Source organism: Loxodonta africana, chromosome 5 (genome assembly GCF_030014295.1).
Source record: "Loxodonta africana isolate mLoxAfr1 chromosome 5, mLoxAfr1.hap2, whole genome shotgun sequence".
NCBI classification, from domain to species: domain Eukaryota; kingdom Metazoa; phylum Chordata; class Mammalia; order Proboscidea; family Elephantidae; genus Loxodonta; species Loxodonta africana.
The window spans coordinates 67,143,861-67,158,440 of NC_087346.1; the positions used below are offsets into that span (position 1 = coordinate 67,143,861).

Here is a 14,580-nt window from a genome sequence, read left to right on the forward strand (position 1 = left end):
AATTCATTAAAAGAGACAAATTTCCAATGTCCTTACTTCTATAATCATAGTTTCTTGAGGGTGTTTTTCATCATGAGATATTGTAAACTCTTAATAGGTGCAGTCTACTGAACTTGCAGAAATACACAGGCTGTACTGAATAAAAATACTGAACAATTATTCTGGATCTCATTTAAAAAATAATAATAGGGAAGTCTAAGATGTAACTGAAGTAAATAAAACAAATACAAGACAATGTACTTCATGGTTTCTCTACTAGGTATTGAAGTAGTCTTTATATCTCTTAAGTGACTGAATGCAAAATGAAAAAACTAAAATCAAACAGAGGCACCTAAAACAATCAGTAGTTTCATGTTTGTTAAGTTGATACATGCTGCCTAATTGAATAATTAATACATCTCTCCATCGGCTTGTACGCTTCATTTTTGGATTTTGTAACATGGATAATCTCCTTTTGATCAGTTGACAGGATGGCTTTAAGACAATTTAAGAGCCCATTACCAATAAGCTATGTCACATATGAAAGAAAATAAATATTTGATTTTTGATTGATAGAAGGTGCATTTCAACAACTTTGTTTCATTATAGGTAGGGTCTTTATCTCTAAAAAAAATTAAATTTCATGGACTTCCCTTTAATATACAAAGCCATTAGAACCAACCCTGCTAAATGTCCAAAGCCTTGGATTGACAGCAGTTTTGAGTGAGAAACAAGTAATATGAAAAAAATAATATGGAATGAGACTTGATGCCCTTGAAAGTGGGTGGGGAAGCTGGGGCATCCTGCTGCTGTTGAGTCGATTCTGACTCATGGCAACTCCAAGTATACAAAGTAGAACTGCTCCATAGGATTTTCAAGGCTGTGACCTTCTGACAGCAGATCAGCAGGTCTGTCTTCCTCGGTGCCTCTGAGTGGATTTGAACCACAAAGCATTCCACTAGTAGTTGAGCACCTAACCGGTTGTGCCACCTAAGAGTCAACTGCAATGGTGTACACTTTGGGACACATGGTTTGTCAGCCCTTGCATGGCTGCTGGGCCCAGTAGCCACTCTGATGCTTAACTTTACTTCATTGTTTTTATTTACACGAGCCAGCTACTAAAGGCAGAATAGAATATGCAGTTCAGGGACAATAATTCCTATATTCCCTGGGAAATTATGAACTTGGCTGTAGTTTTTTTTTTTTCACTTAAAGTATTATTTTATCAAAGTTCACTTGAGTATATTCTATCAAGAGTTTATTTGTTTCATTGATTGATTTAATTTTTGTTTTGTTCTATTTTCCGCAACCAAATACAGGCCACCAAATTTCTTAAAAAAAGCATCTTATAGCTTCTAAGTTAACTCTAGTTAAAAGCATTTATGTTGCATCTACTTGGTCAATGGAGTGAAAGGATGCTTTATTTTGTTCTCAAAGATGTTGGAATTATGGCTCGGCAAACCCGGGTATAATGCTATATCTGCAGTGATAAAGAAGTTCTATGTGAACACAAAACACTGTTATCAGGGATTCAAGTTTGGATAAATAGTAATTAATAAAAGATAAGAATATGGGACACTAAAAAGCCCCCCATCCCCAGATATACAAATCCTAATCAACACACACACTTTCCTCTTTGAAAAACGAACTTTGAAACAAGGAGTATTTAAAATGATATTCACAAATTACTCTTCTCAATATTTAAGCTACTTTGTTCAATTATTTATATTGAGGCTATCCTGTCTCATGATTTCCAGAAGAAGGGAAGTAGCTACCATTTTCAATCACTGCAATTATTGTTTTCCTCCTTCCCACTAGAAGAGAATAGGCACTGAACATTTATTAGATGGCATCTAGGTAATTAGTTGCTCATTTAAGTTCCAAGGGTGATGCTCCAGTGGTGACAACTCCGTTATGAATTTTATTAGAACTGGATATAGACCAGAACAACAACTACAACCAATAAAGTTGAGGAGTTCAGTTTATCTGGAAGCAGAAGCCAAAAGGGGGAGAGCAGAAAGTATCCAAGATGGGTCTTCTAAGTGAAGAAGGCAGAGAGTAGGTGCTTGTCAAAGCTAGATAGAGTGGGTATGGAGTTGGTGGAGGGACAGGAGGGAAAGCATTTCATTTGGTTTGTATTTGAAAGGAAATGTATCTAAAATCTATAACTTGCAGAAAGACATAGTTCCAGGAAAAAAAAAAAAAAAGTGGGGGCACACATCTGCAGTAAAAATTATCTGTGTAATAAAAGAAATTTTTAAAACATATTTTGAGGTAGCTATTTTGGCCTTTTGAAAGTTACATGTCTTTTTTAAGAGGCAATATACCACAGTGGTTAGGTACAGAGGCTTTGGAATCAGACTTGAATTCTACCCTGCCACTAGTTAGCATGGAGCCCTGATGGCACAGTGGTTAAGAGCTCAGCTGCTAACTAAAAAAGTCTGCAGTTCAAATCCACCAGCTGCTCCCTGGGAACCCTATGGGGCAGTTTTACTCTGCTCTATAGGGTCACTAAGTTGGAATTGACTGGAGGGCAATGGGTTTGTATTTTTTTGGTTTACTAGTTAGCGTTGTCACTTGTTTAGTCTCTTTTTGCTTCAATTTCCTCATCTGTAAAATTTCCTCATCTTTAACTTATAGCATTGTTGTGAAAATGAATGTAGAATATAAAGCACTTAGGAGAATGGCTGGCACATAGTACCATGTTACATTGTCTAAACATTCAAATCTGATAAAGAATGTTAGGAGAAAGAATAATCAAGACAATTAACTGGTGCTGCTCGTACATTTTCAAAGTATGCTTTTACTACTTGAGATATAGATAAAACTAACAGATCAGAAATCACACTGCTTATCTAGGAATCTAAACCAAGCATAAAGCTTGAGAGAAGATGGTACAAATATCATTGAGAGCTCTCTAATTTTCAGTTACAAAAGTTCATTCTCATACAGGGAAATTTATCCACAATATTATTTACAGCATGGCAGTTTTAATGGAATTGCAAAATGGTTTATGTTTATAATTGCTGGTATCCTAGATTTAAGGGGGGCAACTACCTAACACTTCAGCTTCCCACTCCCTTAAGTTACTCCTGGAAGCTGCTTTGTTCCCCTGTTACTATGAACATTTGCTCAAGCTGACTCCAGGACAAAGTTTAATTACGCCTGTTTTATTTTAAATGTTTTCTGTTTCCACTTGTCATTACGAAACACAGACTCTACAACCATGACCACTGGCTGAATTAACATTTGTAGGAAAGTACAAAGACCATGGGACAAGACAGGCAGAAGTAAGAGAAGCAAGAGTTCTCCACGTTTTCCATTACTTAGAAAATGATGCCTCTTCCCCATTAGAGGGGAGATTTTTTTTTCTTTGTGACCATTACTTCAGACGTAAAAGGTATGAGTCAGCTAGCTGGGTCAACTTAAATTGTAGGCTGGGTCAGCTGAAAAGAAGCGATTTGCACAAGCAAAATAAATGTAGGAAAAAGAATTAGAGATGTCTCCAGATACGATGATCTTCTGAGCTCACTCCAAAGGAATAATCTACAGTGAAGTGAATAAATGAATGATCATTGAAACTTGACTCATGAAACTACCTTCAGAGATCAATATTATCTTTATAAATATATAAAGATAATATTGATCTTTGAACATAGTTTAATTGCCCATATTTTTTATGTGTACATATTAATGTGTTCCCTGCACATAAATACTGTTCTTTTTTCTTCCTTTTGTTGGAATTTGAGAATGGGATTTTTCCTCTATATGCTAGAATAGATCTGCTCAAATTTTTATGTACAAATGAAACACCTGAAGATTTTGGTAAGAATTCAGATTCTGACTCCATAGGTCTAGGGTGGGGTTTGCAATTCGGCAGTCCTAACCAGCTCTGGGAAACCCTAGTGACATAGCAGTTAAGTGGTACAGCTGCTAACCAAAAGGTCAGCAGTTCAAATCTACCAGGAGCTCCACAGAAACTCTATGGGGCAGCTCTACTCTGTCCTATAGGGTCTTTATGAGTCAGAATCAACTCGACAGCAATGGGTTTTTTTGTTTGATTGTCTTTTTAACCAGCTCTGTTGCTGTCCATAAGGTTTTCAACTGAGCTGTGCCATGAAGATAGTAGAGGATGGCAATGTTTGGTTCTTTTATACATAAGATCATCATGAGTGGGAGCCAACCCGACAGCAACTAAAAACAATAACAACCACCACCTCTGGGATGAAGCTACTGCTGCTGATCCATTGACCAAACTTTGAATAGAAAGGAGGCAAAGCAGGCAGTCCTGTACTCTAAATTATCCTAGGTTCTCTTACTATTATCATTTCTCCACAGCTAATATGCCAAGGACTTCCCTGACGCCTGTTCTTTCTCCTCCTCTCTGATACACACGAAAATTTTAGGTGAACTATTAAACATAGTACAGTGTAAGGAAATGTAAAGGTAAGGTAACGTAAAAATGTAGATCACATTCCGTAGGTTTGTTGTTACTGTTAGGTGCCACTGAGTCAGTTCCAATGCACAGTGACTGTATGTACAACAGAAGGAAACACTGCCTGGTCCTGGGCCATCTTCGCTATCATTGCTATGTGTAATCCCATTGTTGAAGCTACTGTGTCAATCTATCTTGTTAAAGGTCTTCCACTTTTTCACTGGCCCTCTACTTTACCAAGCATGATGTCTTTTTCCAGGGTCTGGTCCCTCCTGATAACATGTCAAAGTACGTGAGACAAAGTCTCACCATCCTCACTTCTAAAGAACAATCTGGGTGTACTTCATCCAAGACAGATTTGTTCATTCTTCCAGCAGTCCACGGTAGACTCAATACTCTCTGCCAACACCATAATTCAAAGGCGTCAATTCTTCTTTGGTCTTCCTTATTCATTGTCTAGCTTTCACATGCATATGAGGCGATTGAAAATACCATAGCTTGGGTCAGGCACACCTTATTCCTCAGTGTGACATCTTTGTTTTTTAACACTTGAAGAGGTCTTTTGTAGCAAATTTTCACAATGCAATATGTCATCTCATTTCTTGACTGCAGCTTCCATGGGCATTGATTGTGGATCCAAGTAAAATGTAATCCTTGAAAACTTCAATCTTTTCTCTTTATCATGATGTTGCTTATTGGTCCAGTTGTGAGGATTTTTGATTTCCTTATGTTGACGTGTAATTCATACTGAAGGCTGTAGTCTTTGATCTTTATCAGTAGGCACTTCAAGTCTTCTTGGCTTTCAGAATGCAAGGTTTTGTCATCTGCATATTATAGGTTGTTAATGAGTCTTCCTCCAATCCTCATGTTTGCCTGAGACTAAATATTGGCTTGATCCTACTGGCATTGCAGGTGTTGATTAACAAATAGGTTAAATCAACTGTTCACGGTGTTTGTTCTTAGTTCCCCTTAGAAACCAGGAAACTTGACTCCTGACACTCTCAAGAAACATCCTGAGAATTTTGTGCATCTTGTAATTCTCAAATACCTGCAAAGTATGTAATTTCCTTCAGAAAATGAAGCATAAATAAAAACTTGGGAGTGTTCCCTTAATAACTCTATAAACATTGGCCTAAAGTAATTTATCAAGGCATTGAAAAAAACACATCGCTATTGTTGTTTTGGAAACCCTGGTGGCATAGTGGTTAAGTGCTACACCTGCTAACCAAGAGGTCAGCAGTTCAAATCCGCCAGGCGCTCCTTAGAAACTCTATGGGGCAGTTCTACTCTGTTCTATCGGGTTGCTATGAGTCGGAATCGGCTCGATGGCAGTGGGTTTGGTTTTTGGTTTTATTGTTGTTTTATAGCACATTTGGTGAACTCATTTTGTCATAAATTGCTGATACTGCGAAATTAGAATTCTACAACGTCTTACTTATCTAGAGCTGCTATAACAGAAATACCCCAAGTGGGTGGCTTTAACAAACAGAAATTTATTCTCTCACAGTCTAGGAGGCTAGAAGTCTGAGTTCTAGGGGAAGGCTTTCTCTCTCTTCTGGCGGAAGGTCCTTGTCTCCATTCAACATCTTTGGACTTGACATTCCTTGAGATCTCCACCTGTCTTTTCATCAATCTTCCCCTGGGTCTAGGAGTTTCTCAGCACAGGGACCCCAGGTCCAAATTATGTGCTCCAGTCCCAGCTCTTCTTTCCTGATGGTATGAAGTCCTTTAATCTCTGCTCACTTGTTTAATCTCTTTTATATCTCAAAAGAAATTGACTCAAGATAAAACCTAATCCTGTTGGTTGCGTCCTGCCTCTTTAACATAACTGCCACTAATCATGCCTCATTAACATCTTAGAGGTTAGGATTTACAACACCCAGAATAGTTATATCAGATCATAAAATGGAGAATAATTACATAATACTGAGGATCAGGACCTACCCAAGTTGACACCTATTTTGGGAGGATACAATTCCAGTCGTAACACATAATGTATCCAAAATTGTTCTTGTCTAAAAATCACCATTAAATTCAAACTCTTCACATTCTTTTCATTTCATTAGCAGTCCTAAATATTGCCTTTCTTTTCAGAACCATCTTTCTCCAATGAAACAAATACAGTTAGAGAAAAACAAATCTGCATTAGGCTTATATGTGAGGTGATAGAACAGACTCAGGTAAACTAATCTCAGTACCAAGTGATGAGTCCCTATGCATCAGTGTTACACCAAACATGATTCAAACACATTCCTAAAAAAAAAAAAAAAGACAATTGACTTTCAAGATACCATAGACATTTCCTTTCACTTGGTCAGAGTAAAAAAAACCTTAATGAGATCCATCAAAGTCAAGGATATGAAGTTTTAATTCTGATACTTGGCCATTTTATTTCCGAATGGTTCATCCTATTTTTCATACTTCCAGTGGTTCCCAACTGAGGTTGTGTTATGCCCTGGGGGAGTATTTGGAGTTTGGAAAATTATAGAGGTGTTTGGGATTTAACAATAAATAGAGGGAGTTACCAGTATTGAATGGAGAAGGCCTGGGAAAATAAACAAGAAAAGGATGATGAAGATTTGTTCCTCACTGTCATGGATTAAATTATATCCCCCAAAAATATGTGTATCAATTTGGCTAGACCATTATTCCCAGTACTGTGTGACTGTCCACCATTTTGTCACCTGATGTGATTTTCCTATGTGTTGTAAATCCTATCTCTGTGATGTTAAAGAGATGAGATTAGTGGCAATATACTAATAAAGCAAGACTCAATCTACAAGATTAGATTGTGTTTTAAGCCAATCTCTTTTGAGATATAAAGGAGAGAAGCAAGTAGAGAGACACAGGGACCTCATACCACCAAGAAAGGAGTGCCAGGAGTAAAGTGCATCCTTTGGACCTGGAGTTCCTGTGCACAGAAGCTCCTAGTCCAGAAGACTGATGAGAAGGACCTTCCTCCAGAGCCAAGAGAAAGAGAAAGCCTTTTCCTGGAGCTGATGCCCTAAATTTGGACTTCTAGCCTACTGGACTGTGAGAGAATAAACTTCTGTTTGTTGAAGCCATCCAATTGTAGTATTTCTGTTACAACATCACTAGATGACAAAGACACCAAATGCCAAAAGCTCCTCTTTGTGGAGGCATTTATTCCATCTTGACATTTCTTTAAGATTATGACCTTTCCAGTCTGGGCTCTGGAGTCATCCTTTGTCTTCTGCCAAGGAGTCATGGTGATTTCACATGTCTTTTTTCTCTATGATTCAACAGATGGGTCACTCCTTTGAATATTCAAAGAACAGTGGTTTCTCATTATGTCCAATTTGTGATCATAATAGAGAAAACAATGGGTAATCAACAGACCTGCTCTTCTAGTTTGTTCTTTTTTGACAGAGGGATGGGGAGAAAGAGGTGGTGAGTATTCTAAATAACTGTGACCAACACATAAGATATGTTGGAGGTGATTTTTAGTATTCTTTCAGGCATTCGTCCTTTTCCCCCTGCCATTACTGTTTACTGTCTCATTCTTTTCTTTATCCATTCATTAAGCAAACATAAACAAGCACCCACTAGCTATTGTTTTAAGCCCCATGGAAGGAGATCACATACAACGATAACCAGATTTCCATTGTCTGACAGTTAGATTTACTGCCTCTGATCTCTTGTTTAGACTCAACAGTGGGTTTGTTTTTGTGGTTGTTGCTGCACATTTGGTGGACTCATGTTGTCATAAATGAGTTTGTATCTCTTAATTTCTCTTGCCCCCAACGTGGCCTCTTATACCCTTCCCAAATTTATACTTCTGCCTGATCTAAAAAAAGACTCATTACTCCACAAAATCATGGTAACCCTAATTGCTAAAATATCAATATTTACAATCCATATCCAATTCAACCGCTTGGCTTATTGATTACTTCTTCTACAAGAGACAAATCCATCTATATCCATATGTACATCTACATCTATATCTACCTATTATCATTTCTCCTTACAAAAAGTGATTTATGCTATTATTAATGATGAGAAAACTGAAGCTTAAAAACTTTAAATAAGTCCCCCAAGATCACACATCCTGTACCTGGATTTCCATACAGGTCCAGCTGACCCCATTGCCTGTGTTCTTAATATAAATAATTCCCAATAGTTAAAGTCATCTTCCTATGATTTCTGGTGAACTTTAAATGCTCTACTTTAAAATTTTTAGGACAGACACATTTAGCTTTCTTTCTCAGTGCTTTGACTAAATTCATCACAACTGTTTTAGAAAACTGGTCATACCCTCTAAGTTTCTATTAAAAATAAACCAAAAAATACTTTAAAACATTTTTGAGTTCTTTAGCTTATACAAACCCAGAAAGCAGATATTCCAAATATAACTAGGTAGTTCTCTGTGATTTTTTGATGCCCACAGGCTTTTGAAGTTCTGTGGATTTGCCTTAATCTGTTGCTAGGAACATTGCACATTGCTCCAAACAGCCTGCCAGTCTGAGAAAGCTAGTGTGAATGACATAAGTGTTTCTTTTATCCAGGTCAGAGGATGGTGTCAGACAGTATGGGAGGTTATGGGAGGGGAGGAATGCTAGGGTAAAGAAATTAGCTAAAGGAATAGGAAGTGAAAAGAAGGAAGGCTCCACAGACCCTAAAGCAATAGCTTTCCAACTGTAGCACCCCTGCTCCCCACCAAGCAACACCTCTCGATGGCTTTTGGCATCAGTTCAGTCCAGTCTGACAACAACTCAGAAGAACCAGTGCACAGCTGACTGTGTCTCATCCCATTGTCACAGCAACTGAAATCACAGTCAGAGAACTGCAGATGCCAAGGACAGTGGTGAAAACTGGAGGCCTCGATCAAGTGTCAGATGTAGCAATCAGGAAAATTAAAATTAAAAAAGAATTAATCTACAATATTTTCCTAACTCTTGTCTGGCTCCAGCATGAAACATAAACATCGGCTTCACAATTTAAACAAATAGTGATTTACATTTTTACCTTCTTTGCTTTCTCTCATCTTAGGTGCTTAGGAGCCCGAGATACTTAGGAAGTGCTGGGGAAGATGGTACAGAGAAAGAATGGGGCCAGAACTGCTTGCTTTTAGTGCTTCCCTCTGTGATGGTATCTGCCATGATTGCCACCAAGCCTAGACAGTTCTCAAGCAGCAAGATGCCATTTCTACCCCCTGCTCCTTAGTGACGTGGTGGTATAGCATCCACCCCATGCAAGTTAGCACGCCAATGTCTTCTAGCATGCTTATAGTTTCATATTTTGCAACAACGTCTTTGACTCATCTGGAATTTATTTTGGTGTGAGAGATAAGCCTTTATTTTTTCCCAGATGGTTATCTACTTGTACCAATACCTCTCGTTGAATCATTCTTGTTGAATCATGCATCCTTCTCCCACTGTTGTGAAGGTCCAGATTTATCACACACCGATTTCCTATAGGACATTCTAACAACTATAATGAAGAACTAAATAGAAAGAGGGAAATAAAATCCTGTCATAGAATGTACATACTTTATCCCATCTTAAAGGTTAAAAAAATGAAAGGGAGGCATAATAAAAAAAAAACAAAAAAACATATTTCTGTGGTCTCCTTCCTTGAATATGGGCTATTTTTCAGCAGGTGTTAATACATTTTAATTTAGTACATTAATTATTCTATTCAACTATTTAAAAGTCCTTTGATCCCTATGTACATGGCCACTGACTCTAGACGTATGGACATTTTGAAAGACAGTTTTGCTAGTTCAGCAGAATGCTGAATTGCTATTCAATCCATGCATGTCCCTTGCCACATTTTATGTTTGCTAATAAGGGCAAGGCTGGTCATGGATACTTTTAAGTGACAGGAGATTCAGCTTCTGCTTGAGCAGAATAATCGACATATTTCATTTCTCTTTTCTGAATTTCGTTAATACGAAAGTCAGGGTAGAAATCTCAATGTAAAAGATTCTTAGGAAACCTGGAGAGAATTCTGCTGATAACTTTGGGCAACTTGTTTATTCATTCATTTAGCAACTATTTCTTGAATAACTGCTGTGTACTAGTACATGGTTCCATTCAAAGGTGAATGGTTAACCTGCAAAATGACAATTCTTTTAAAAATTCCAACCTGACTAAGGGTTTTACCAGAACTCTGACATGGAATGATTTATTAATGTTGTTGTTAGGTGCCATCAAGTTAGTTCTAACTTAGCCATACTATGTACAACAAAATGAAACAGTGCCTGGTCCTGAGCCATCCTCACAATTGTTACCGTTTGAGCCCATTTTTGCAGCCGCTGCACCAATCCACATTGTTGAGGGTCTTCCTCTTTTTCGCTGACTCTGGGAGGCCTGGTGGTGCAGCAGTTAAGAGCTTGGCTGCTAGCCAAAAGGTCAGCAGTTTGAATCCACCAACCGCTCCTTGGAAACCCTATGGGGCAGGTCTACTCTGTCCTACAGGATCACTGTGAGTCAGAATCGACTCAACGGCAGCGAGTTTGGTTTGGGGTTCTGCTTTACCAAGCATGATGTCCTTATCTGGTGCGTCCTGATAACTTGTCCAAATTATGTGAGAGGAAGTCTTATCATCTCCTCTTCTAAGGAGCCTTCCGGCTGTATTTCTTTCAAGGCAGACTTGTTAGTTCTGCTGGCAGTCCATGGTACATTCGATATTCTTCACCAGCACCATAATTCAAATGCAGCAATTCTTCTCTGGTCTTCGTTATTCATTGTTCAGCTTTCACATGCACATGAGGCAATTAAAAATACCATGGCTTCAGTCAGGCGCACCTTAGCCCCAAAAGCAACATCTTTGCTTTTTAACGCTTTAAAGAGGTCTTTTGCAGCAAATTTGCCCATTGCAATATGTTGTTTGATTCTTGATTGCTGCTTCCATGGGCATTGAATGTGGATAAAACAAACAAACAAAAAACCCTTTCTGAAGTTTGCTGAGAAATACCTGAATGGGTATTTGCCATCAAGAGAATGGTCCACTTTGGACTAACCAGGTAAGCACCACACTTGACAGAACGATACTAAGTAGAGTCTATTCCTGTTTGCATGGGTTAGTCCTTACAGAAACATAGAAAGAAAAGAAAACACTTCTTTAGAGCTACAAAATAATCCCTGGTAACACATTGGCATGTCCTGATAGGAGTTATCAGTCAAGTGAAACTCTATTCAAAGAGAATAAGAGTTACAAGAGGGACAGCTTCCAGTTTGTTTTGTATTTTCTTATCAAAATATTCAAGGCATGCTGATCTTAAAGTAGTCTATCAGCAGAAAGCATATAAAAGTCCCTGCTTACTGACTTAAAAATGCTGGAGTAGTATTCTTGGAAATTCCTTTAATACCCAATAAACGTGGAATGGGAAACTTTCCAATAATTTCACAGTGATAGTTCCTTGCCTATTAAAAATATTTGGAAGTTGTAACTGTATTATTTTGGAGACATTACTTGAATTACGTATTGATGAGACTTGTTTGGTTATTAAATTGCAACGGATTTAATTTAACTAGTTATTAGTATTTTTTTAAATGTAGAGTTTAGCTTATTATGGGTAGTGGGAGGTGGACATGATGGGGGACTTAGGAAGATGCTGGGATCAGGTTTGAAGTTTGCCCTAGTAGAAATAATTTTAGTGTTTAAAACACAGGAATTAGTTTATTTGTTTGACGGGTGCCTCCTGGTGGGATAAAAGGCAGTCATCATCTGGGCCCATCTTCTGGTAACCAGACTCTACCTACACTATTTCCTTAGAAGAGACACTGGATTCAAGCTAAATGAGGCAGACATCTTGAGCAGACACACAGAAAATGTTTACAGTTCCTGTCTTCAGTGGGGAATCGCCTGCTGCCAAATGCTCCTACTCCAGCTGCCAAGTTCTAGCAGTCCAGTAGTCCACTAACAAGTCCAGTGACTGCCAGGACTTTGTAGGCTCAGAGGGACATCTACTCAAGGTATAGTCAAATCACACACCCTGCCTTCCATGTTTCTTCTCCTCAAACAACCCAGGTCTATTTTATGGAATGCTGAAGTGAGAGTTCAAAGTTGTGTGCGCGCTCATTCCTTTATCTGAATTTACACTACTGTGGGAAGAGTTAGTAGGCAGGTAAGAACTTAATGGCTAAGGTAAACAAACAAACAAACAAAAAGCCCATTGTCTTCAAGTCGATTCCAACTCATAGTGACCCTATAGGACACAGCAGAGCTGCCCCATAGAGTTTCCAAGGAGCACCTGGTAGATTTGAACTGTCAATCTTTGGTTAGCAGCCATAACACTTAACCGCTATACCACCAGGGTTTAAGGTAAAGAGACCTAAAAACTACTGATATTGCTTTAAGCCAAACCCACACACTAAAAATCCTATTTAATCTCAGTTTACCAAAATTCTTTGTGAAAGTGTAACTATATCAATATGTGTAAACAATTGTTGACGTGGGTTTCCACATCTAGCTAGAAACTACAAGGATAAGACATGAATAACGGAAATGCTAAGCACACTAGATGGTGTCATTTATTCCATTTTTCCCACTAACCACCCCATTTTCCTGCTCAGGCAGGGGGCAGAGATCTCTTGATATCAGTGAAGGTAGATCTTCCCCCCGTCCCGGTAGATAAATCATATTGCTTTCTTGCCCATGGTGGAGAAGGCTGAGTGTAGGTCAAAGGAAAGAAGGTTCAGTAAATTAAGGGCTTAATAGTAAGTTTAAAGTCTAGAATAAAAGAATAGAGTTGAAGAAAGAAAGAGAACATGAATGGGTTAAGGTATTTAAGTTTTTAGAAAATTAAAGATACTTATCAAATATATAACTAAAGACTAATCTTTTCCCTTAACTAGAAGAGTTTAAGTGCATGGAGGGAAATGTGTTTGAACAGACTGGCATGTACTTTGAGGTCAGCGCCTATAATCTCTAAACCTTTTAAACCTCTTTGCATGTTGCAGTAAGCTAGTTATCTAAAGAATAAACACAGATACTATTCATGGCTTCCCTTGGCTGTTTACACTGACTAAGTTTCATTAAGTAGGTGATGAAGTTTCTATTCTTTCTATACAGAATTTGTCCACGGGTATACATAGACACCACATTTGAACATATTGGACTGCAATCATCATAGCGATACATATAGTCTTATGTTTTCAAAGACAATGATATTAGAGGCCCTCCATCACGTCTTTTTCAGTTCTGGTGATAAAGTCACATTAAATTCTTTGGAAAAAGTGGTCAAACTTTAGGTTATGGCAGCAGAAAAGCCAATGGAGGACAAGCTCCACGATGGAAAGGCCAATTTTCCATCTATTGTACATTTCAAGTTTTACATCTGTCAGATGAAACTATTGCCGTTAGTTCTTAACTCCTGTGGAAAGCATGGCAATGGTCAAGTTAGGTGTTTCTGTTGACCATTCCACAGTGTTCAGATACAGAGCCTGAAAGCCAGAAACTGTGGCGAAAAGGTACGAGGAACTTAACAGTCCGTATGTGTTAGAATACTTGACATTCTAGTTTAGAGCCTTAGCATCTTCTTCTGAAATGACAAAATGCAAAAGTAAGAAAAATGATTCTGATACTGTATGCTATTTGTTAATGTTTTGAGTCATGTTAATATTCATTGAATTTTAATATAACTAATTTTATTTTATTAGTTTTCATAGTCTATCCAAATGGAGAACAATTTTAAATAAAATTTTTAATATACACTTACATTTTTATTTCAATTTTACTAGTCTCAGTAATAGAATTCGACTAAATTAAGGCAGAGCTGTACATTCCACAGGTTGGCAAGAAGATTTTTAAGAATTTTCTCTTGGCTTCATTTCTACTGACTTTAAATTTCCTTAACTGTGCTACTGTTCTTTCAATACACATTAAAAAAAAAAAAAAATTGGAACACTTAAAGTGCTTTTCAGTATTCCACTACAATTACTTCTCATTTTAATATATGATCTTTTTCCTCATTTCAAATTTGGCAGTGTTTAAACTTATTCATATCCTATTTACGCAATACCAAATTCCAATACTTTCCCCTTTCTTAGAATATGTTTTTCATGAATACAAAGCACTTGTATATATATTTATATAAAACAATATGATGTTATGTCCTCTGTATATTTTATAGTTTCAGTTAAGCAGCTAGCATACAATACTGGCCCAGGATTAAGGTCAGTCTGTTTATCCAAGAACAT

General features: G+C 37.7%; 1 protein-coding gene across 11 annotated transcripts in view; it reads right to left on the reverse strand.

The window, feature by feature from the left end:
* Positions 1-14,580, reverse strand: part of ARHGAP24 (Rho GTPase activating protein 24) — a 574,638-nt gene that overhangs the window by 174,908 nt on the left and 385,150 nt on the right. The window lies entirely within an intron of this gene.